The sequence below is a fragment of the Balaenoptera borealis genome, assembly GCF_965194805.1.
Source record: "Balaenoptera borealis genome assembly, chromosome: 5".
NCBI classification, from domain to species: domain Eukaryota; kingdom Metazoa; phylum Chordata; class Mammalia; order Artiodactyla; family Balaenopteridae; genus Balaenoptera; species Balaenoptera borealis.
In genome coordinates this window covers 132,242,143-132,265,525 of record NC_138862.1, presented here as the reverse complement: position 1 = coordinate 132,265,525, position 23,383 = coordinate 132,242,143, and the positions used below count along the sequence as shown (strand labels likewise).

The 23,383-nt window shown below is 38.4% G+C and overlaps 1 protein-coding gene across 4 annotated transcripts in view; it reads left to right on the top strand.

Annotated features, from left to right (window-relative positions):
• The window catches only part of TMEM108 (transmembrane protein 108), a 609,399-nt gene that overhangs the window by 349,810 nt on the left and 236,206 nt on the right, over positions 1 to 23,383 (top strand). Inside the window, exon 1 of one of the 4 annotated variants that reach the window (XM_082392733.1) lies at positions 9,080 to 14,771. The exons of 2 other annotated variants lie outside the window; for them this stretch is intronic. The gene's annotated coding sequence lies outside the window, so the exon portion shown is untranslated. Of the gene's footprint in view, positions 1 to 9,079; positions 19,662 to 23,383 lie in introns of those variants that run through there. One more of the 4 variants, XM_082392732.1, reaches the window with a different exon arrangement.

The following is a 23,383-nucleotide window of genomic DNA, read 5'->3' as shown; positions in this document are numbered from 1 at the left end:
CCTCAAGCAACCACTCTCTTTAAAAATAAAATAAAATAAAATAAAGTGTTCATAGTCTATGTGGCCTTTAATCCTTCAAAATGAATTCTTAAAACCCTGTAATTGGTGGGCATATATGAAAGACTGTTTATGGTGTCAGTTTAGTACAATCTCCATACCCCAAGGACAAGCTAATACTCACTAAGCACTTACTGGGTGTCAAGCACTATTCTGCATGGCTTACAGGGAATCATTCATTTAATCCTCAATACAACACCATGAGGAAAATGCCATCATTATTACTACATTTGATGGGGGGAAACTCAGGTTCAAAAAAGTGGCTTGACTTGCCTAATGCCACCTGCTAATAAGTTGAGGAGCTGGGATGCAAATGGAGGCTCTGCTTTCAAGCTTGCACTACTAGTAGAAATGAAGGGAGGAGCTAGAAGCACCTGCCTTAGTCGTGCTTCTCTCACTCATCAGGCAATTCAGGGCATCCATCCAAGCAGTTTCATTCTCCATTAAAGGAGAATGTCAATAATACACAGTTTTCCTTTTCACAGGTTTGTTGTGATAATCTAAGAAGATAAGGGAGGGAAGTAGTGTTTAACGAGCATCTACTATGAGCCAGGGGCCATTGGGGTGGATATGTTTCACATAACATCATTCATTGCTGCTGTCCCTGCTATTGCTATTGTGTGGTTCTCAAATTCTCTGTTGACTGCAGAGTCACTGCCATTTTCAGAAGATAGATTAACTGCCATCTGTTCTCATGTGTGGGTTTTCTTGTTGCCTCTCACGCCTGTCTTGTTCAACTGATTTCACTGGAGGCGTGAGATTATTTTTAAAGTGATACATGTTATTTGTAGAAAATTTGGGCAAAGGATTTGAAAAAGCGGTTTAAGAGGAGGAAGCTCAAAAGGCTCTCAAGCATTGGAAAAGATACTCCGAGACACTAGTGATGAGAGAAATGCAAATTAAATCAGTAATGATGTGTATAGCATTTCAGAGAGATCAATTATGCCCAGTGTTTCTGGGGCTGTGGGGACCGTCATGCATTGCTAATAGGAGGTAGACTGATGCTGCCATTTTGGAGAGCCTGTGATAACTGCTTGTTCAGATTAGGCCCACTCATATCCCATGACCCAGCAATTATACTCTTGGAGATGTATGAAAATGTCTTTGTTTTCTATATATTTATATATATATACGTATATACACATACATGTATACATATATATACACACACATATGTATGTGCACATATATGTATATGTGTATGTATGTATATGTAAAACACCATAATAGCACATAAGAGGATATTCTCACAAGGTTATTGTGATGGTAAGAGGGAGCTGGAGGTAAACTGGGTGTCCTCCGCTAGGAAAGTGGTTAGTTCAAATTTAGTTGAATGAACATAAAGGAGTATTGTGCATCTGTTAGAAGCAATTGGTTAGATAAACATTTATCAACATGACTGGATCTTAAGGACATAGTGCCAAATGTGAAAAGTAAGAAAAATGAGATACAGTATAAAACCATTTCCCCAAGTTAAAATGCATGTCCACAAAATGATACTCATTTTGTAAGTGCACAAAATGAGGCTCTCTGCTTTCAAGCTTATACTCTTAGTAGAGATGAAGGGAGGTACAAAAGAAGTACCAGTTAAACCCATCAGAATGGTTGGATGAGGGATGAGGGGGAGAAGTGGGGAGATAAAAAGGGGAACAATAAATAAAGCAGAGAGAATCTTGCAAGAACAATGATAATAATGTGCCATAAACAGGATAACGATTAACTCAACCCCCTGAAAAGGAAAAAAGTTAGAAAATACAAGTCAGAACTAAGCAAGAAAATAAAATTATGTGTAGTTCCATTTACAGATAACTGTTAAAACTTCAGTGTGCATTCTTCTAGTATTTTATATGCATGTATGTGTATATGTGTATTTTATATATATCACACATATTTTTATTTACAAAGTAAATGAAATGTACTCTTTTTTTTTTGTACCCTAGCTATGACGAGGTACTAAGTTATCTCTAAAATGCCTTCCAATTCTAAGATGCTCTCCCTTCAGGGTGAATACCATATCATCATATTCAAATTTTAAACTGACTTGTGTTCAGCGTAACCCAAAATATATTTGCTAAAGACTCAGTGTCAACCATGAGATACTTAGTGCATTCAAAGGAAAATATATCTGCATTTGCATTTAATTCAAAAAGCCAAATTCAATTTGGCTTGATTGCTAAAGATCATTTCAGTGCACTCAGACCATTTCACAGGCTGACAGTTTAAGGTTGGATCACAGTATCAGAGGAGTGTTAATTCCAAATGGAACAAGTGAGGTTAAAAGTTGGTCTAATGTAGCAGGGAACCTTCCCATGTGAGTGCCTGAATGGCTTTTAATAGGCTAGAGCTGAACACGAGGCTTGTGGGATCTCAGTTCCCCGACCAGGGATCGAACCCGGGCCACGGCAGTGACAGCACCGAATCCTAACCACTAGACCACCAGGGAACTCCCTGAACAGTTTCTGATGACTGTTTAAAAACAAGTAAATCAGTGAATAATAGAGTTCTGAACCTTTAGTCTCTGTTTTGTATATGGACTGTGAACAACCTTTAATGAAGAGAACATTCCTCTCTGCCAGAGACAAAAGTACACAAAAGTCTCTCCAGGCCTCTTACAAAAGCCAACAGAAACCTCCCAAGGGAAACTCAGATTTCACATCATTGCACTGAGAGCAATAATGGAGTCCCCATTGGCTGTTGTTGCTATGGTAATCATTGCTGACCGCACAGGTCCTTCCTAATGATATTCTCAACAGGTTCACTAGTAGTATTTTCTCTCTCATGTGTGTGTCATGTGTGTGTGTGTGTGTGTGTGTGTGTGTGTGTGTGTCTCTAGGTCTGTTTGTTTGCTTGTGGCTAAGTTGTCATGTTTTACTCTGAATCCAAAGTCAGAAGGTAGCCGACATCAGTGCCTTGCCCCTAATAAATGCTAAATGAAGATTTGTGAGGCTGGATTCAGTGCACTGGGTTTGGAAAAAAAAAAAAAAAAATCAAAGTTATGAGGAGTTTCACAAATCTCTGCAGTTCTCAAAGTGTAGTCCTGGAAATCCATGTTGCTGGCTACCTTCTCTCGTGAACAGTTGCAGCTGCTCATTAGAGTAATCAGCAAACGTGAGGTTTGCAACTCTCCAAACTGCAAAAGCCAGGAGGGAGTAGCTATTTTAAAACTGCCTGCTTTAGGATTTATCAGTAAGCTTTTCTGGGGGAGGGAGCAGCATGGACTTAACAGGCTACTGGCTACTCACCAGGTTGCCTGGTCTCTGGGGGTTGCTTGATAGTGGTTCTCACAGCCAGCTGAGTATAATCCCTTCTTTGGGACACTGGTGCATTCCAGGTGTGGGAATCACTCAATGGTATAATATTAAGACTGTTTTAAGACTTTCCAATCCTGAGATTTCCCCAAACCTGAACTGATATTATAATTTTATCAGATTTTTGCTATGCCTCCAATGAAAACATGATTCCCCCCCCCCATAGTAATATATTACTTATGGTTGTAGAGTATCATGAGCCTTATATGGAATCGTTCTTTCCAAAAAGAAGGGAAGGAGAACATCCAAAGTTTGGAGGTAATTTAATTAAGCATTTTTGTTAAGTTTTGTGTTTGCAAAATGCGTTTCAGTTGGCTCTCATTTACCCTACAAGCCTAGCCACTCCTGCCCCCAGTGTCCCTCTCAACTTTACTAAGAATTAAACATTCACAGCAACAGGTAATTTTCTTTGGACATTGTCCCCAAACCATGTTTTTCACTGGCAGAGGAGAAGATGCAGATAAAACTGTGCTTAACATCTGAAAAGTAGCTGTTCCAGAACCTATTAAGTCCCTTGTGAAATCACAGTGAGGCCGAGGGCCATGACTCCTTCTCCACCCAGGATTCTGCTTCCCATGGATATAAGAGATCGATGCCAGGGACTGTCAGTTTACTGTAAGGGTGTGGGAAAAAAAAAAAAAAAAGCTTTGTTAAGTTCTAGGCAGTGTTGTGTGGGGCCATCACTGCAGACCAAGAGTGGGAGGACTGGACTCGACGCTGGGCTCTATCATTTTCTGACGGTACGGCCCTGATTGCGTCCGTAACCTCTCCTACTTGTAAAATGAAGACATCTGCCTTCTTGTCTCACAGGCGGTTGTGTCAGATGAGTAACGTGGATCATTCTTTGCAGTTTCTGGAGTGCTTTGGATATGTGCTAGCTTCATTCACCAAGGTCTGATGATTCTACACAAGCTGCAAAAAGCATCTGCACACGTGCCTTTTCTGAGTCTAGGTTGTCAGGCTCCTTAGGCTCCTCAGTTTGAACAAGGTGTTGGAGTGTATCCCAGAATACCAGATAAGAGAGGAAAGGAAAATAACATAGAAAAGAAGGCAAAAGTGTAGGTACTCCCCTCCACCCACTCTCCCACTCCATTCAACACACTGATTTTATTCAGCAGTCCTTTTTTGCTTTGTATGCACAGACAGAGCCTCTTGTGATAAATGTGCATGAACAGAAGAGTATAAACACTCATTTAAAAATAAATTGAGATGTAGTTGGCTGCAGCCATCTGACAGAGCCCTGGATCTCTCTTCCGCAATGTCATCCATTTGTAGCCCATTAATTCATGGTCTTTAATAATTTTTTCGAGGTAAGTCTGAAGTTTACTTTGTTTTATCTATGAAGAAAGGACCCACTGAGCAAATGAATAGTGTAAATAAATTTGACAAGAAACATATTAACCTGCTTAAGAGAAAGGGCTGTTTTCAAATGCCTTACTTGCATCTATTTGCATCCTAACTATGTACTGATTATGAGCGATTCTAGTTGTTAAAGTAGTCCTACGAGGATTTCTACTTGGTAATATTTTATTACCATTTAATTTGAGTTACTCTAATAAAACTCCACTTCTTTAAAACTCGTCCATAATTCAGTATTGTCACACAGATCTTCCTTCCATCAGTATGAATTTGTTGTAAGGTATTATTGTAATTAATTACATGCTTCTAAATCCCTTGGAAACTGGCTGGTACAATTACATCCTTTGAACAAGACTTTCAGTTTCCCTTGGATTCTTAAGATAAAAATGTCTTGACACTTAAATGGCATTGCTAAAGTTTGGATGCAGAGAAGAGTTGCCTGTAGAAGCCAATTAGGGAGGTAGGTAATTAGTTATGTCCACTATGACTGAATTTTAGTCCATGTAGGAGGCCAACTTCTTCAAGACCCTGAAAACTTGGTTAGATTTCTGTAATTACATAAACAAACCTTTATTCATAAAACAACTTCTGCCCTTTGCCTTACCTGTAGTGAACACTGAGTTAATACTTGATGAATGAAGGTATGAGGATACATACATCTTTGGGGTTTTCCTTTTTCTTTCATATAGACTGTCTTAATATTGAACAGTCTGTATTATGATAGGAACTCTGCAAGAGGATTGTGTTGAAAGCACTACCTGTGTTCATCCCATCCCTCCATTTACCCATCTTTCAAATATTTGGGGGGTAACCTACTCTGGAACCAGTCAGGCATAGGGAAGAGACAGAGTCTCTGCCCCCATGCATATCATATTCAGTGTACAAGCCTCTTAGCCTTTAGTAGAGAGATTGGTAGTGTTTTGCGTCTCACTATACTCAGAGTTGCTGTGTACTTGGTCCAAGTCCTATCCCAGCCATCCTTCTGTGGTTATTGCTTTGTGCCTGATTGGGCCACTAGTTACAAGGCAGGTGCTATGGACAATAGCTTATTCCTACTTTATGTTTGTGTCTCATATTTTTCACTGTATGCTACAATTATGTAACATCTAGGGACGCTCCAATACTAGGGATCCACAGTTCTAAGTAAATAAAGTAGCTTTGTACTAAAGGTTATAGCTAATATTTTTGAGCATTTACTTTGTCTATGCCAGACACTCTTCTGAGAACATCTCGTATGTTCTCTCATTTAATCCTCAGAGTATCCATGAAGTGAGTGTTATTATTATTCTCATTTTACAGATAAGGAAACTGAGTCACACAGGAATATACTTGTATAAGAGTTTCACAGAAGCAAACTCTTCCTTTCTTTAATAGTAAGACCATTTTGGCATCCCAGTTTTTTCAGATTGTTTCCACATATTACCTCACTTGATCTGGCACATCCATTCCCATTCATTTACGTGGGAGAAGTGAGGCAAATGAGGGTGAGTCTCTTCTTTCCATGGTTCTGCAGGTCAAGGACTGTAGTACTTAAACCAGGGCTTCTGAATCCTGGTCCAAGACTCTTCCTCCTTCTTTCTGCTCACCTGACCAGAAGTCTAATGAAGACTTGGGCCTCTCAGTTGTCATGAGAGATTATGAACCTTGGTGACTTTAAGCAGTTATTGGGAGAACATTATTATGTAATGTGTTTCATATCCACTCCATTTAGTTGAGGATCTAGTACCAACTCCCAACTTTTTTTTCCTGCTCCTTTGTTGTATTAATATTTGGAACCTACCCTTAACAGTTCTAGAGTAAAAAGGCAGTTCTGTGCCCAGGGAATCAATGCTACTTGGGAAATAAATCATATAGTTTGCTTTAGCTAAAAGGAAAAAACTCCCACAAATTTATCTGTCATTTTGATTCATTCTTTCATCCTTTGTAGTACATTTTCAGGGTCTCAGAGAAACTGCTCTGTCTGTGAAGGTGCTTGTTGAAGCATCTTGTTTTACATGTGATCAAAATGGAGAGAGCACTTCTTTTGACAGGAAACTTCACTTCTTGTTACTGAAAACCGTCACAACAGTCATTATGTCTGGCTTTCAGACATTTCCTGGAGTTAGGAGAACAATAGACAGTTAAAATGGCAGTGTCAAGAGCATTCTGGGGTTTTATAATGAGTACCACGGGAAATTTTTTCTCTTGAGTTTGTAAGAAAAAGGTAGGAATATTTGGGAGGCTGGAATAATGTGAAAATGAATTTTAATGCTGTATTTTTAAAAATGGAGTGTTCTTTCTAACCTTTGGAAGTTGAAAAAATTAATTTTATACCATGGTTCTCATTTTCTTGTTACTGAGTTGAAAGTGACTAAGGGAAATTTCTCTTCAGCTGTCCCTCTCTGCATTTTAAGTACTCTCCCAAAAAAGACACATTTTTGGCTTTCTGACTTTTTATTTGATTAAACATCATTTAGAGTTCTTGGATCCAGTTTATTGGTTCTTAAGTTTTATATATGTTCAGGGCTTCTGAGGCTTATGATTTCTAATTTAGCAGCAAGAGTTATTTCTCTGCTTCCTCCTCTCCTCCAACTCCAAAAAACAAAGAAACAAACAAAAAGACTCAAGCATTAGGAAGAGATGTTAATTTTGGCTTATTTTTTGTGTATTGCAGTGTGTTTTTCACAATTTTTGCCTTAATTTACATAGCTCTAATAGGATTTCTTAATTTCTAATCATTTTGAAATATTTACTGTTCAGCACATTAAAAGCACAGGCTTTGTAAACAATTTATGTGAGCTGCTGCTTCCACTTCTGCAGTTTCTCAGTTACCACAACAGCTGTGGATGGTTTAAGAGACTCCTGTGTTAGTTACACGGTATATACCTGAATGGTAAAAATAACCTGCTGGCTTTATTTTTTTTTAAACTAATAATATGAAAGCAGTTATGAATTATTAACATTTTTAAAGTATAAGACTTACTTTGTTTTAAAATTAATTAACATTTTAAAAAGCTATAAAGTGAAAATAAGTCTTCCTCCCTATTCTCTGATTCCTAAGTATCATTATTTAAAGGTAACTAGTATTAAAGTTTCTGCAGATCCTTCCGGAAATGATCTAATTTTTTTTTTAATTAATTACAGAAGTAATGCATGTTCATTGGACAAAAATCTCAAAGAATATAAAAATGTCTAACATAGAATATCAAAGTTTTCACATAATCTTGTTATTTCCTCAGAATTCTATTAATAGTAGATACAATGATATATTTAATGGCTGCTTAGTATTCTGTTGTAAGGCTGTACCATAATTTACTGTTAATTCTATATTATTTTCTTTTTTTTTTTTGCATTTTTTTTAATCAGTCATCAATTTTATACACATCAGTGTATACATGTCAATCCCAATCGCCGAATTCAGCACACCACCATCCCCACCCCACCGCAGTTTTCCCCCCTTGGTGTCCATACGTTTGTTCTCTACATCTGTGTCTCAACTTCTGCCCTGCAAACCGGTTCATCTGTACCATTTTTCTAGGTTCCACATACATGCGTTAATATACGATATTTGTTTTTCTCTTTCTGACTTACTTCACTCTGTATGACAGTCTCTAGATCCATCCACGTCTCAACAAATGACTCAATTTCGTTCCTTTTTATGGCTGAGTAATATTCCATTGTATATATGTACCACAACTGCTTTATCCATTCGTCTGTCGATGGGCATTTAGGTTGCTTCCATGACCTGGCTATTGTAAATAGTGCTGTAATGAACATTGGGGTGCATGTGTCTTTTTGAATTACGGTTTTCTCTGGGTATATGCCCAGTAGTGGGATTGCTGGGTCATATGGAAATTCTATTTTTAGTTTTTTAAGGAACCTCCATACTGTTCTCCAGAGTGGCTGTATCAATTTACATTCCCACCAACAGTGCAAGAGGGTTCCCTTTTCTCCACACCCTCTCCAGTATTTGTTGTTTGTAGATTTTCTGATGATGCCCATTCTAACTGGTGTGAGGTGATACCTCATTGTAGTTTTGATTTGCATTTCTCTAATAATTAGTGATGTTGAGCAGCTTTTCATGTGCTTCTTGGCCATCTGTATGTCTTCTTTGGAGAAATGTCTATTTAGGTCTTCTGCCCATTTTTGGATTGGGTTGTTTGTTTCTTTAATATTGAGCTGAATGAGCTGATTATATACTTTGGAGATTAATCCTTTGTCCGTTGATTCATTTGCAAATATTTTCCCCCATTCTGAGGGCTGTCTTTTCGTCTTGTTTATGCTTTCCTTTGCTGTGCAAAAGCTTTGAAGTTTCATTAGGTCCCATTTGTTTATTTTTGTTTTTGTTTACATTACTGTAGGAGGTGGATCAAAAAAGATCTTGCTGTGATTTATGTCAAAGAGTGTTCTTCCTATGTTTTCCTCTAAGAGTTTTATAGTGTCTGGTCTTACATTTAGGTCTCGAATCCATTTTGAGTTTATTTTTGTGTGTGGTGTTAGGGAGTATTCTAATTTCATTCTTTTACATGTAGCTGTCCAGTTTTCCCAGCACCACTTATTGAAGAGACTGTCTTTTCTCCATTGTATATCTTTGCCTCCTTTGTCATAGATTAGTTGACCATAGGTGCTTGGGTTTATCTCTGGGCTTTCTATCTTGTTCCATTGATCTATGTTTCTGTCTTTGTGCCAGTACCATATTGTCTTGATTACTGTCGCTTTGTAGTATAGTCTGAAGTCAGGGAGTCTGATTCCTCCAGCTCCGTTTTTTCCCCTCAAGACTGCTTTGGCTATTTGGGGTCTTTTGTGTCTCCATACAAATTTTAAGATGATTTTTTCTAGTTCCGTAAAAAATGCCATTGGTAATTTGATAGGGATTGCATTGGATCTGTAGATTGCTTTGGGTAGTAGAGTCATTTTCACAATGTTGATTCTTCCAGTCCAAGAACATGGTATATCTCTCCATCTGTTGGTATCATCTTTAATTTCTTTCATCAGTGTCTTATAGTTTTCTGCATACAGGTCTTTTGTCTCCCTAGGTAGGTTTATTCCTAGGTATTTTATTCTTTTTGTTGCAATGGTAAATGGGAGTGTTTCCATAATTTCTGTTTCAGATTTTTCATCATTAGTGTATAGGAATGCAAGAGATTTCTGTGCATTAATTTTGTATCCTGCAACTTTACCAGATTCATTGATTAGCTCTAGTAGTTTTCTGATAGAGTCTTTAGGATTTTATATGTATAGTATCATGTCATCTGCAAGCAGTGACAGTTTTACTTCTTCTTTTCCAATTTGTATTCCTTTTATTTCTTTTTCTTCTTTGATTGCCGTGGCTAGGACTTCCAAAACTATGTTGAATAATAGTGGTGAGAGTGGACATCCTTGTCTCGTTCCTGATCTTAGAGGAAATGCTTTCAGTTTTTCACCATTGAGAATGATGTTTGCTGTGGGTTTGTCGTATATGGCCTTGATTATGTTGAGGTAGGTTCCCTCTATGCCCACTTTCTGGAGAGTTTTTATCATAAATGGGTGTTGAATTTTGTCAGAAGCTTTTTCTGCATCTATTGAGATGATCATATGGCTTTTCTTCTTCAATTTGTTAATATGGTGTATCACATTGATTGATTTGCGTTTATTGAAGAATCCTTGCATCCCTGGGATAAATTCCACTTGATCATGGTGTATGATCCTTTTAATGTCTTGTTGGATTCTGTTTGCTAGTATTTTGTCGAGGAATTTTGCATCTATATTCATCAGTGATATTGGTCTGTAATTTTCTTTTTTTGTAGTATCTTTGCCTGGTTTTGGTATCAGGGTGATGGTGGCCTCATAGAATGAGTTTGGGAGTGTTCCTTCCTCTGCAATTTTTTAGAAGAGTTTGAGGATAGGTGTTAGCTCTTCTCTAAATGTTTGATAGAATTCACCTGTGAAGCCATCTGGTCCTGGACTTTTGTTTGTTGGAAGATTTTTCATCACAGTTTCAATTTCATTACTTGTGATTGCTCTGTTCATATTTTCTGTTTCTTCCTGGTTCAGTCTTGGAAGGTTATACCTTTCTAAGAATTTGTCTGTTACTTCCAGGTTGTCCATTTTATTGGCATAGAGTTGCTTGTAGTAGTCTCTTAGGATGCTTTGTATTTCTGCGGCGTCTGTTGTAACTTCTCCTTTTTCATTTCTGATTTTATTGATTTGAGTCCTCTCCCTCTTTTTCTTGATGAGTGTGGCTAATGGCTTATCAATTTTGTTGATCTTCTAAAAGAACCAACTTTTAGTTTTATTGATCTTTGCTATTGTTTTCTTTGTTTCTATTTCATTTATTTCTGCTCTGATCTTTATGATTTCTTTCCTTCTGCTAACTTTGAGTTTTGTTTGTTCTTCTTTCTCTAGTTCCTTTAGGTGTAAGGTTAGATTGTTTATTTGAGATTTTTCTTGTTTCTTTAGGTAGGCTTGTATAACTATAAACTTCCCTCTTAGAACTGCTTTTGCTGCATCCCATAGGTTTTGGATCATCGTGTTTTCATTGTCATTTGTCTCTAGGTATTTTTTGATTTCCTCTTTGATTTCTTCAATGATCTCTTGGTTATTTAGTAACATATTGTTTAGCCTCCATGTGTTTGTGTTTTTTATGTTTTTTTCCTTGTAATTCATTTCTAATCTCATAGCGTTGTGGTCAGAAAAGATGCTTGATATGATTTCAATTTTCTTAAATTTACTGAGGCTTGATTTGTGACCCAATATGTGATCTATCCTGGAGAATGTTCCGTGCTCACTTGAGAAGAAAGTGTAATCTGCTGTCTTTGAATGGAATGTCTTATAAATATCAATTAAATCTATCTGCTCTATTGTGTCATTTAAAGCTTGTGTTTCCTTATTTATTTTCATTTTGGATGATCTGTCCATTGGTGTAAGTGAGGTGTTAAAGTCCCCCACTATTATTGTGTTACTGTCGATTTCCTCTTTTATAGCTGTTAGCTGTTGTCTTATGTATTGAGGTGCTCCTATGTTGGGTGCATATATATTTATAATTGTTAAATCTTCTTCTTGGATTGATCCCTTGATCATTATGTAGTGTGCTTCCTTTTCTCTTGTAACATTCTTTATTTTAAAGTCTATTTTGTCTGATATGAGTATTGCTACTTCAGCTTTCTTTTGATTTCCATTTGCATGGAATATCTTTTTCCATTCCCTCACTTTCAGTCTGTATGTGTCCCTAGGTCTGAAGTGGGTCTCTTGTAGGCAGCATATATATGGGTCTTGTTTTTGTATCCATTCAGCAAGCCTGTGTCTTTTGGTTGGAGCATTTAATCCATTCACGTTTAAGGTAATTATCGACATGTATGTTCCTATGACCATTTTCTTAATTGTTTTGGGTTTGTTTTTGTAGGTCCTTTTCTTCTCTTGTGTTTCCCACTTAGAGAAGGTCCTTTAGCATTTGTTGTAGAGCTGGTTTGGTGGTGCTGAATTCTCTTAGCTTTTGCTTGTCTGTAAAGCTTTTGATTTCTCCATCAAATCTAAATGAGATCCTTGCCGGGTAGAGTAATCTTGGTTGTAGGTTCTTCCCTTTCATCACTTTAAGTATATCATGCCACTCCCTTCTGGCTTGTAGAGTTTCTGCTGAGAAATCAGCTTTTAACCTTATGGGAGTTCCCTTGTATGTTATTTGTTGTTTTTCCCTTGCTGCTTTCAATAATTTTTCTTTGTCTTTAATTTTTGCCAATTTGATTACTGTGTGTCTCGGCGTGTTTCTCCTTGGGTTTATCCTTTATGGGACTCTCTGCGCTTCCTGGACTTGGGTGGCTATTTCCTTTCCCATGTTAGGGAAGTTTTCGACTATAATCTCTTCAAATATTTTCTCTGGTCCTTTCTCTCTCTCTTCTCCTTCTAGGACCCCTATAATGTGAATGTTGTTATGTTTAATGTTGTCCCAGAGGTCTCTTAGGCTGTCTTCATTTCTTTTTATTCTTTTTTCTTTAGTCTCTTCCGCAGCAGTGAATTCCACCATTCTGTCTTCCAGGTCACTTATCCGTTCTTCTGCCTCAGTTATTCTGCTATTGATTCCTTCTAGTGTAGTTTTCATTTCAGTTATTGTATTGTTCATCTCTGTTTGTTTGTTCTTTAATTCTTCTAGGTCTTTGTTAAACATTTCTTGCATCTTCTCGATCTTTGCCTCCATTCTTATTCTGAGGTCCTGGATCATCTTCACTATCATTATTCTGAATTTTTTTTCTGGAAGGTTGCCTATCTCCACTTCATTTAGTTGTTTTTCTGGGGTTTTTTCTTGTTCCTTCATCTGGTATATAGCCCTCTGCCTTTTCATCTTGTCTATCTTTCTGTGAATGTGTTTTTGTTCCACAGGCTGCAGGATTGTAGTTTTTCTTGCTTCTGCTGTCTGCCCTCTGGTGGTTGAGGCTATCTAAGAGGCTTGATGGGAGGCTCTGGTCTGATCTAATGTTCTCTTTATCTACACACACACACACACACACACACACACATAAATATACATAAATACATATACATACATATATACACATAACACACATGTATACTTACATATGTATATATGGAAATGTATATGGATTCTGTTGTGAAATATGTTTTTCTTAGCAATATATCTTAGATATCTGCCCATATCAGTACATATAGATCTACCTCACTTTAATGGCTATATAGTATTCCGTTGTCATGGCATGTCATAATTTAACTTACCTTCTCTTTATCAGCATTTGGGTTGTTTCCAGATTTATCCTGTTGCAAACAATGCTGCAATAAATATCTTTGGACATATCTTTTCACATTTTTTGGTAAATATATTTGTAGGATACATTCAAAGCAGGGGAATTACTAGTGAAAGTGTGTGCATTTTTAGTGTCACTGAACAGTGCAAATTGTCCTCCAGAATTACTGTATCAATTTATACTTTCACCAACAGTGTATAATATGTTTCACTTCAGTAAATGCTCACTGAGTACTTACTATGTGTCTTCACTAAAATAGGATCTCGGGATAAAAATTGTCCTTGTCAAGTCATGAAAGTGAATAAAAAGCCCCTACCAGGGTCAACTTTTTGTTCTATTCCTGGCCTAAATTGGCAACTCCCCCATTCTGCATCAGTGGCCTTGCTTTCCTTGTGGAAGGCAGTAGCTTTTGTTTTCCTCCAGGATCTGACGTGATGATCTTGTCAGTTGCTTTCAGGAGCTAGGATCCACTGTTGCCCTCTGTTCTGAAGCGTTACCAGGCAAGCACAGAATTTTATCAGCAGAACAGCACAAAGGCAGGAGAAACACAGTTTATTCACTGTTGAAACCTCTTTGTCCTTCACCTCTATGGGTTCTCAGAGAAAGTAATAGATACCAACTATTTCTTCAGAATTCGCTGAGGGGGAAAGTATGGATCAGTCATTTTGGAACCACGTTGGTTTCTGATACCAAAATTACCTAAATGAGTACAATATAATCTGTAAGTTAAAATACCTGAGGGTCCTAAGTGCACAACATAATGGATGGATAAACCTGGTTTTCTGAATGGAGGCAAATGTACTGGTAATTCAATTCTTATAGCTGAGGATGAGCAAGATCTCCGGTTCTCTAAGAATTGAAATTTCCCTAGATCTAGCCCAGAGTGAACGCCTTAGAGCTGCCCACTCTTGGGCCATCGCCTTGAGCCTGTGGGTACAATCCCTGGGGCAAGAGGAGGCTGCAGTTTGCCCAACAGCTGTGTGTGCTCCAGGCCAGTACCCGGCGAAGCTGACTTGGCAGCTGCTCTTTCCACAGCCAACCCGCCAGCCCCTGCGTGTGTTCTGAAAGATAAAGAAGAAAAAAGTAAGCCCCTTTAGAGAGGTTGGAAGAAGCTGGTAGTTGCTAGGCAAGTTAAAGTAATTCAGTGTCCTTGCCAAACGTCTGCCATGCAAATAGGGAACTTTCAAGGAAGGGGAGTGAGATGGTGGGGCATGTTGGTTGCCATAGGAATGTTTCCCTGATTGGAACAAGACCACAGAGTGGAGAGAGCAAGACGGCTGCATCTATGGTTCTTTCTGCTTGGGAATGGGGGCCCAGAGTGGGCAGTGGAGCAGAGGTAAGCCATGGGGAGGAAGGGGCTAAACCCAGAAAACGTTCTTTAAGGCTAAGGGTGTGGGAAAGGTAGAAGGACGGTACATCCTGTGAAGGGAGGACGGCCCCAGCAGATGAGACCCTAGATGCCCTGTGAAACTAATGGCTTCTGAAGCTAAAATCAGGCAGGAGGAGTAAGAATAGTTTAACTCAGGAAAATTATGTGATGAACTTCTATGCTATTCTGAAGATCTGAGACTTGGAGAAATTGCAATCTAGAATTAATTCAGGGAGAATTCTGATTAGAGTCTGGAATAAACCCAGGTTTAAATTCGATGTAGATTTAAAATAGTGAAATTTAGTGGGAAGAGATAATTAATTTGAAGGTATTTTTTAATTTTTGTAAATATTATATCTTTAATTCATAAAACAAAGGTAGTGATTAAAGATTTGTTATTTAATTATGCTGCTATATTAAGTTCTGTTTTTATAGGGGGAGAAAAAGCACAATTGACCAAGTTGTGTGCTACTGGTATCAAACCTTAAAGAGACCCTCTGAGATGAGCTTACTGCTCCATTAATAAGCACCTTACACATCTGGTGGCAGCTTCCAGAATGACAGCTCAGGGTCCAAGCAGAAATCACAGCTTTTAGCTTTTTCAACTGTTGAACCTTGAATGTACTATTTAACTTCTCTGTGATTGATCAGTTACCAGCTCTTAAAATGGATGTGAGAGCTAATCCTTGCCTCTCTGGAATGTTGTGAGCATGGATGCTGCTGTCATTGAATACAATTTCTGGGGGTGGTAGAAGATCCCGAGGTTCCTATGATGATAATGATAGGCTTAGTTTTTTGTGTTTTTTTTTTTTGCCTGTATCTTTTTTTTTTAAACATCTTTATTAGAGTATAATTGCTTTACAATGGTGTGTCAGTTTCTGCTTTATAACAAAGTGAATCAGTTATACATATACATATGTCCCCATATCTCTTCCCTCTTGCATCTCCCTCCCTCCCACCCTCCCTATCCCACCCCTCTAGGTGGTCACAAAGCACCGAGCTGATCTCCCTGTGCTATGCGGCTGCTTCCCACTAGCGATCTGATAGGCTTAGTTTGTCATAGTGATTTAGGTCAAAGATCTTCTGGGGTTTTTTTAGGTTAAAATCTTAAGGGGAACTTTCTTTAGCTGATGAAGTTTTTCTTGTTCATGTGAAGTATATATAATTATTATCATTTGCCATATATTTGATTTTTGTGTTCAGAGGGTATTTAAAGTAGTTTCTTCTTTAGAATATATGTATGTATATATATTGGGATTATATGTAGTTGTTTCTTTACTTTTAATGTGGTTTCTTTTTTGGGTCATATAAAAGAAGAATAATAGAACGTGATATTTATTATCAAATATTTGAATTATAGAGACGCATAAATACAAAGGATGCCATACGACCCACATTAGGGGTTACTGTTCTGTTTCAGAGCTCACTCCCTTCGTCAGTGTCTTGGTCTGCAATTTTAGTGTCGTTTTTACTTTAATTGATCAGATACTGGTTGATTGACACAAATTAATCTGAGGATTGTAAGCCAAATGTCAAATTTTAATTTACTGGGAGAGTGTAATTAGAAAGACTATCTTTGGACTTCCCTGGTGGCGCAGTGGTTAAGAATTCGCCTGCCAATGCAGGGGACACAGGTTTGATCCCTGGTCTGGGAAGATCCCACATGCTGTGGAGCAACTAAGCCGGTGTGCCGCAACTACTGAGCCTGCGCTCTAGAGCCTGCGAGCCACAACTGCTGAGCCTGCATGCCACAATTACTGAAGCCCACACATCCTAGAGCCTGTGCACTGCAACTACTGAGCCCACACACCACAACTACTGAAGCCCACGCTCCTAGAGTCGGTGCTCCGCAACAAGAGAACCCACTGCAATGAGAAGCCCGTGCACCGCAATGAAGAGTAGCCCCACCCCGCACTGCAACTAGAGAAAGCCCACGCGCAGCCAAAAAGAAAGAAAGAGAGGAAGGGAGGGAGGGAGGAAGGAAGGAAGGAAGGAAGGAAGGAAGAGGAAAGGAAGGAAGGAAGGAAGGAAGGGGCATATCTCTTAAAAAAAAAAAAAGACTGTCTTTGGACTCTTCAGACGGTATAACCTTTCCCTAGTTTGATCTTGACAAAGAAGCCAAAATATCTACTGGTTATGATGTTTTTTAAAAAATGATATTCTTATCTAGACCTTCTAGAATCTAAGCAGCACTATCTAATAAAAATATAATGTGAACCTCAAATATGAGCCTTCTACGTAATTTTAAATCTACTACTAGCCACTTAAGAGTAAAAGGATGGGCTTCCCTGGTGGCGCAGTGGTTAAGAATCCACCTGACAATGCAGGGGACACGGGTTCAATCCGTGGCCCAGGAAGATCCCACATGCCGCGGAGCAACTAAGCCCGTGCGCCACAACCACTGAGCCTGCACTCTAGAGACCGTGCTCTGCAGCAAGAGAAGCCACAACAATGAGAAGCCTGTGCACTGCATGAAGAGTAGCCACTGCTTGCCTCAACTAGAGAAAGCCCATGCACAGCAATGAAGACCCAACACAGCCAAAAAAAAAAAAAAAAAAGAATAAATAAATTTATTAAAAAAAAAAAAGGAAACAGGTTAAATTAATTTTAATATATTTAACCAAATGTATACTGAAATTACCATTTTTAACAGTAATTAATATAATTATTAATGAGATATTTTGCATTTTTCTCATATTAAGTCTTGAAATCCAGTGTACATTTTTCACTTATAGCACATCTAAATTTGAACAGTAAATTTTCACAGAAAACATATGATCTATATTTAGATTAAAATTTACAGTTGAAAAGGTGGATTCACATACCCAAGTCATTCCAAACATGCATATCAATTTTCCATTAACTGAATCAGTGTCTATTTCTAAATTTAATTTAGCTAAAGTTAAGTAAAATTTAAAATAGAATCAGTCCCTCTGTGTCCCTGGCCATGTTTCAAGCACTCAGTAGCCTTGGCTAGTAGTGGCTGCCATACTGGATAGAGAGGACTGTTTTTCTCCAGCTTCCTTTCTTTACTCCCACATACCTCAGATTGTGAGACCTGTCTGAGAACTGTAATGGAGAGAGAATCTCACTTCATAAACATGGAACTACAAAGAGTTTACGTTCTTAAAAGGAAATTTCCATTCAAACTATCAGTATATTAGAACCTGCCTGGCAAGGAGTTGTCTGTCTGGTTGACCCTACTTTCTCCACCCTTCTCCCAGACATACCCATATTGTCTTTCCAACAGATAAAAACATGCCAACATTGACAGCATGCCTCACTCAGCCTCCTCTGGGCTTGTCTTCCATGCTGGCTCGTTTCCATTACATCAGTGTATTTCCTGGTTATAGGCCCTCCTTTATCTTTCTCATTGTTTCATTCTCCACATTTGGCTCTAATTTTTGTTTTAGTGAAGGATTCAAATGTTCAAATTCCAGTTTAGTTCTTAATTAAGGTCGTAGTGTTTGATTTATGTTAATTTGAATAAGGAATGAGGAACTTTTCCTCCTCTGCCCCTTGCTCCAGACTTCTAGAGTGGCTGGGCCAGGAAACTTCACTCTCCCCTCTACCCATGCAAGTATTTTTCTTTGGGCAAATCAGGGTTCTTCAGTATGGTCACCTGTGGTTAGACCTGTTAACCTTTAAGAACCTCTCTTTTTCCCTAGGCAGGAGGAATTAAGAAATATGTAGATAGGGGGTAGGTAGGTAATGACTTGGAAGATAAAGACCCCCCTTTAGTCTTGCCAGAATATTTTGCCCAGCACCTTGCTTGGGTCTGAACCTTGTTTGGCACATAGCCTGATAGACCCCATCACCAGGAGGTTATAGAGCACAGAGTTCATCAGTTCCTGTTGGGTACCTGCCACTTTAAAGGGACATTATCGATGATACTGTTGAAATTCACCCTTCATGTTCTGGAACGTATAAAGTGAAAACTACTTACAGAGCCTTTCCAGACGAGGAAATAATGTGTTATCCAAGACAGTAATGAGTCCTTCCTAGGCAAGAAAGGTAACTCAGAAATTCAGCCTGTTGAGTCATTTTGAACTGTTTTGAGTAGGAATGCACATTGTGCCCCTTCCTCATTACCATCAGAATCAAATAATTTTTAAATAGGACTTTGTGGAATGATTATCTGTGACAGCAGGAAAACCTTGGAAGCCAGTCCCTAGTCTATGAGCTGTGAGAGGTGTGACATCAGGAAAGCCATTGGCTTGCTCTGGGCCTCACTTCTCACCTGTCAAGTGAGAGTGTTAGACCAGGTGGTCTTGAGGCACCTGTCAGCTATCACATGTTTTGGTCATCTCGGCTAATTCCACAGCTTCCCAGATGAAGAACCAGAGGCCTGCAAAGTCACTTCCTGAGATCATGTAGCAATTGGGAGGCAGGTTTCTGGTTCTCAGTCATGTGCTTTGTGTACCCCAGGAGCTTCATCTTGCACTTAGAGGCTGAGCATGAACCAGATGAAGATATCCAGAAGGGTAGCTTGTTCTGTCTTTCCCCATAACATCATTTTGTCTGCTCATATTTTGAGGTTACTGGCCAAAACCTCTAAAACCCCTGGGTTACCTGTTTTTTGCCACCTTCAGTAATTCAGTTCAGGCATCTCTGTGGCATAAAGTCCCCCAGTGACTTCTAAATGAAAAGATATATATCAGTTCTTTGTTGCTGAAGATGCATGATAATAAAGGAAAAAGCAGCTGGAATGCAGAGTTAACTTTGCTCAAATATTTACCATTTAAACAACAACTAAAACAAAGCAAAGCAGAACAGAGGGCCACAGTGAAGTGCTCCTGTTCAAGTTCCCGGTGTGGGCTGGAGGCCTACTTCCAAGTGTTGGAGCAGCACTCACAGGTAGGCAGCTGAGCCTGACTTTCTCTGGATGGCACTTTTAGCAGGCAAATGCAGGGGCTTTATACTCCTTTAGGCTGGCATTCAGTTTTAAAAAGAAACCAAACAGAGGTGTTAAGGAAAGGAAACTTACTGATTTCCTATTAGTTGTACGAAGTATGCTAAATATTTCTATATATTGGCTCATTTAATTCTATAACCACCCTACAAGACAGGTATTATTTCCATTTTACAAGTCAGTAAAAGTACTCAGAAGAGTTATGTAGCTTGTCTAGAGTCACACAGTAAGTGAACAAGGATTTTATTTGGCTCTAAAATCTGATTACTTTCTAGTAATTCCACTAACATCCAATAGCAGTGATTTCACTTTGGTTCCATTGAGTTTGAGGAGGACACCTGATGCTGTGCTGAAGATACCAACATAAATAGACCAAAATGAAAGGGAGATACAGTAATGGAGTAAATTTCATTTATAAGCAGAGGTTGTTAACCTGCATCTCAGAGATCCTTTGAAGATACTGAAAGCAAAAATATTAAAGAATTTTTTTAAAATAATAGGTTTATAAAGATACCCACTAATCAGAATCATTGATCAGTGGCAAAAGATCAGTGGTAATCCTAAATCAGATTTAACTTTCAGTGGTGGTGCTTGCTACTTTTTGGGTAAAATATCGTACCATCATTTTGGTTTTTAAGAAGGCATGTTGTTTGGGTTGGTGGTTCTCAGTCTTTTATCCTTTGGGTACATGAGAGGATGACATTTTCATTCAATGTCCTTCCCATAGTTTATGAACGACAACAGTTATCTAGTGCTGCACAACAAAGTTAGCGTCTTAAAGCAACAACTATATTTATTTTGCTCACAGATCTGCAATTTGGGGAGGGCTCAACATGGACTGTTCACCTCTGCTCCACTCAGCATCAGCTGCATTGGCTTGGAGGCTTTAATCATCTGAAGCTCACTCACTCATATGTCTGAAGCCTGGGCTGGGAAGACTAGAACAGCTGGGCTGCTCTGGCATCTCTATTTCTTTGTGGTCTCTGCAGCACGACTGCTGCAGGGTAGCCAGACTTCTTCTGTGCTAGCTCAGTGCTCTCAAAGCACATGACCCAAGAGAGAAAGTCAGGCAGGAACCTTATCTTTTATGACCCACCCTAGGAGATCACACATCATCCCTACAGTGCATTCTGTTCATTGAAGCAGTTACAAAGGCCGGTCAGGTTCAATGGGAAGGGAAATAGATTCCATCTCTTGATAGGGAAGTGGAAAGTTTCTGGAAGAGCATGTGGAACAAGAAATACTGCAGTAGCCTTTTTTGGAAAATACAGTCTGCTACACAGATAAGCCAGGCTATGGGTTATATGCTGATGCCTAAGCCAGGTGTATCTCTGGGCATTTCTCACCCACCCAAGGGAGCATATTGGTATGCAAATGAAATATAATTTATTTCCCTATAATGCAACCCACCATAATTCACACTCTTCAAAAAAGTAAATCATCTGCAAAATTTTGGTGCTCTCTCTACCATTAGAAACAAATTACTTGTAAAACATGAATGGATTAGGCTAATGAGGTAGATAGGTTACTCTCCCTAAATTTTCCATCATTGTTGAGCCTATGCCTGTTGAATGTTCCTGAATTGTCATCATATTTCTGCTTTTCTGCCTTGCGCGCAGAGGTAAACAGCCGAATATTTATATAAACACCTTTGCATAGAAGCCTTTCCATTTAAAACTAAAAAGTAGAGACAGTTACACTTAAAACTGAATGTTTCCTGAAGGGGTTTATTCTAGAATTTTATAACATCTGCTGCCTCCTCTTTGGGAGATGAAATGATTATTCAAGACACACTTCTCAAAGTTTACAAAATTAGTATCTTCTCTCAAGCGCTACTTGTAAAATGTGGGAACGCTGTGGTGTGGCACACAACAGACTTATGTACTTTTTGCATTAATTGGACCAAGTTTGTTCTAGACCTTTTTTAAAACTGTAAAATATTTCATCCATATTAAAGAGAATATAAAATTTATATGTACGGTTTAAAGAACTAGAAACATGAATACTTGTGTACACACCATCCAAATTAAGAAGTAAACTATCACCTTCCTTATCCCCTGGAGGGCAAACCATCTTGACTTTTGTGTTAATCATCCCCTTTCTTTCCTTTATAGTATTACCATATCTATAGTAAAATCCTTTATTTGTTTGGATCTTCATTCAGTGCTTTTCACTTCAATTAAAAATACTTTATATAAAAAACTTGTACATCTTTTGTCAGTTTTACAGTTGACCCTTGAGCACCATGGGTTTGAACTGTACAGGTCCACTTATCTGTGGATTTTTTCCAATAAATATGTGCTCCAGTACTACACAATCTGCAGTTGGTTGAATTTGAAGATGTGGAACTGTGGATACAGAGGGCCGACTGTGAAGTTATATTTGGATTTTTGACTGCTCAGGGGTCAATGCCCCTGGCCCTCGTGTTGCTCAAGGGTCAACTGTATTCCTAGGTACTTTATATTTTTGTTGCTGTTGTTAATGAGGTCATTCTGATTATTGCCAAGTATGAACATGCAGTTGATTTTTATGTATTCATTTTGTGAAAGTCACATTTGCTAAATCTCACTACAGGCATACTCATTTTATTGTGCTTCACTTTATTGCACTTCACAGGTATTGCGTTTTTTACAAATTGAAGGTTTGTGGCAACCCTGTGTCAAGCAAGTCTATTGGCATTTTTCCAACAGCATTTGCTCAGCTGGTGTCTCTGTGTCACATTTTGCTAATTCCGGCAATATTTCAAACTTTTAAATTATTATTATGTTTGTTATGGTGATCTGTGATCTTTCATGTTACTATTGTAATTGTTTTGGGGCACCAAAATTGTTTTGGGGCCTTCTATTGGAAGAAGATGCCATCTAGGACTTTCATAGCTAGAGAGGAGAAGTCAATGCCTGGCTTCAAAGCTTCAAAGGACAGGCTGACTCTCTTGTTAGGGGCTAATGCAATGCAGGTGGTGACTTGCATTGCATGTTTTAGTGAATATTTAAGTGACATGTTTTAGTGAATATTTTAAGCCCACTGTTGAGACCTACTCTCAGGAAAAAGAAAAAAAGATTCCTTTCAAAATATGACTGTTCATTGACAATGTACCTTGTCACCCAAGAGTTCTGATGGTGATGTACAGTGAGATTAATGTTGTTTCCATACCTGCTAATACATTATCCAGTCTGTAGCCCATGAATCAAGGAGTAATTTCAGGTCTTATTATTTAAGAAATACATTTCATAAAGCTATCCCTACCATAGATAATGATTCCTATGATAGAGCTGGGCAAAATAAATGGAAAACCTTCTGAAGAGGACTCAGCATTCTGGATGCCATTAAGAACATTTGTGATTCATGGGAAGAGGTAAAAATATCAACAGTACAGGAGTTTGGAAGAAGCTGATTCCAATCCTAATGGATGACTATGAGGGGTTCAAGACTTCATTAGAGGAAGTAACTGCAGATATGGTGGAAATAGCACGAGAACTAGAATTAGAAGTGGAATCTGAAGATGTGACTGACTTGCTGCAAATCTCATGATAAAACTTTAACAGATGAGGAGTTGCTTCTTACGGTTGAGCAAAGAGAGTGAGTGGTTTCTTGAGATGGAATCTACTCCTGGTGAACATGCCCTGAAAATTGTTGAAATGATATCAAAGGATTTATATTATATAAA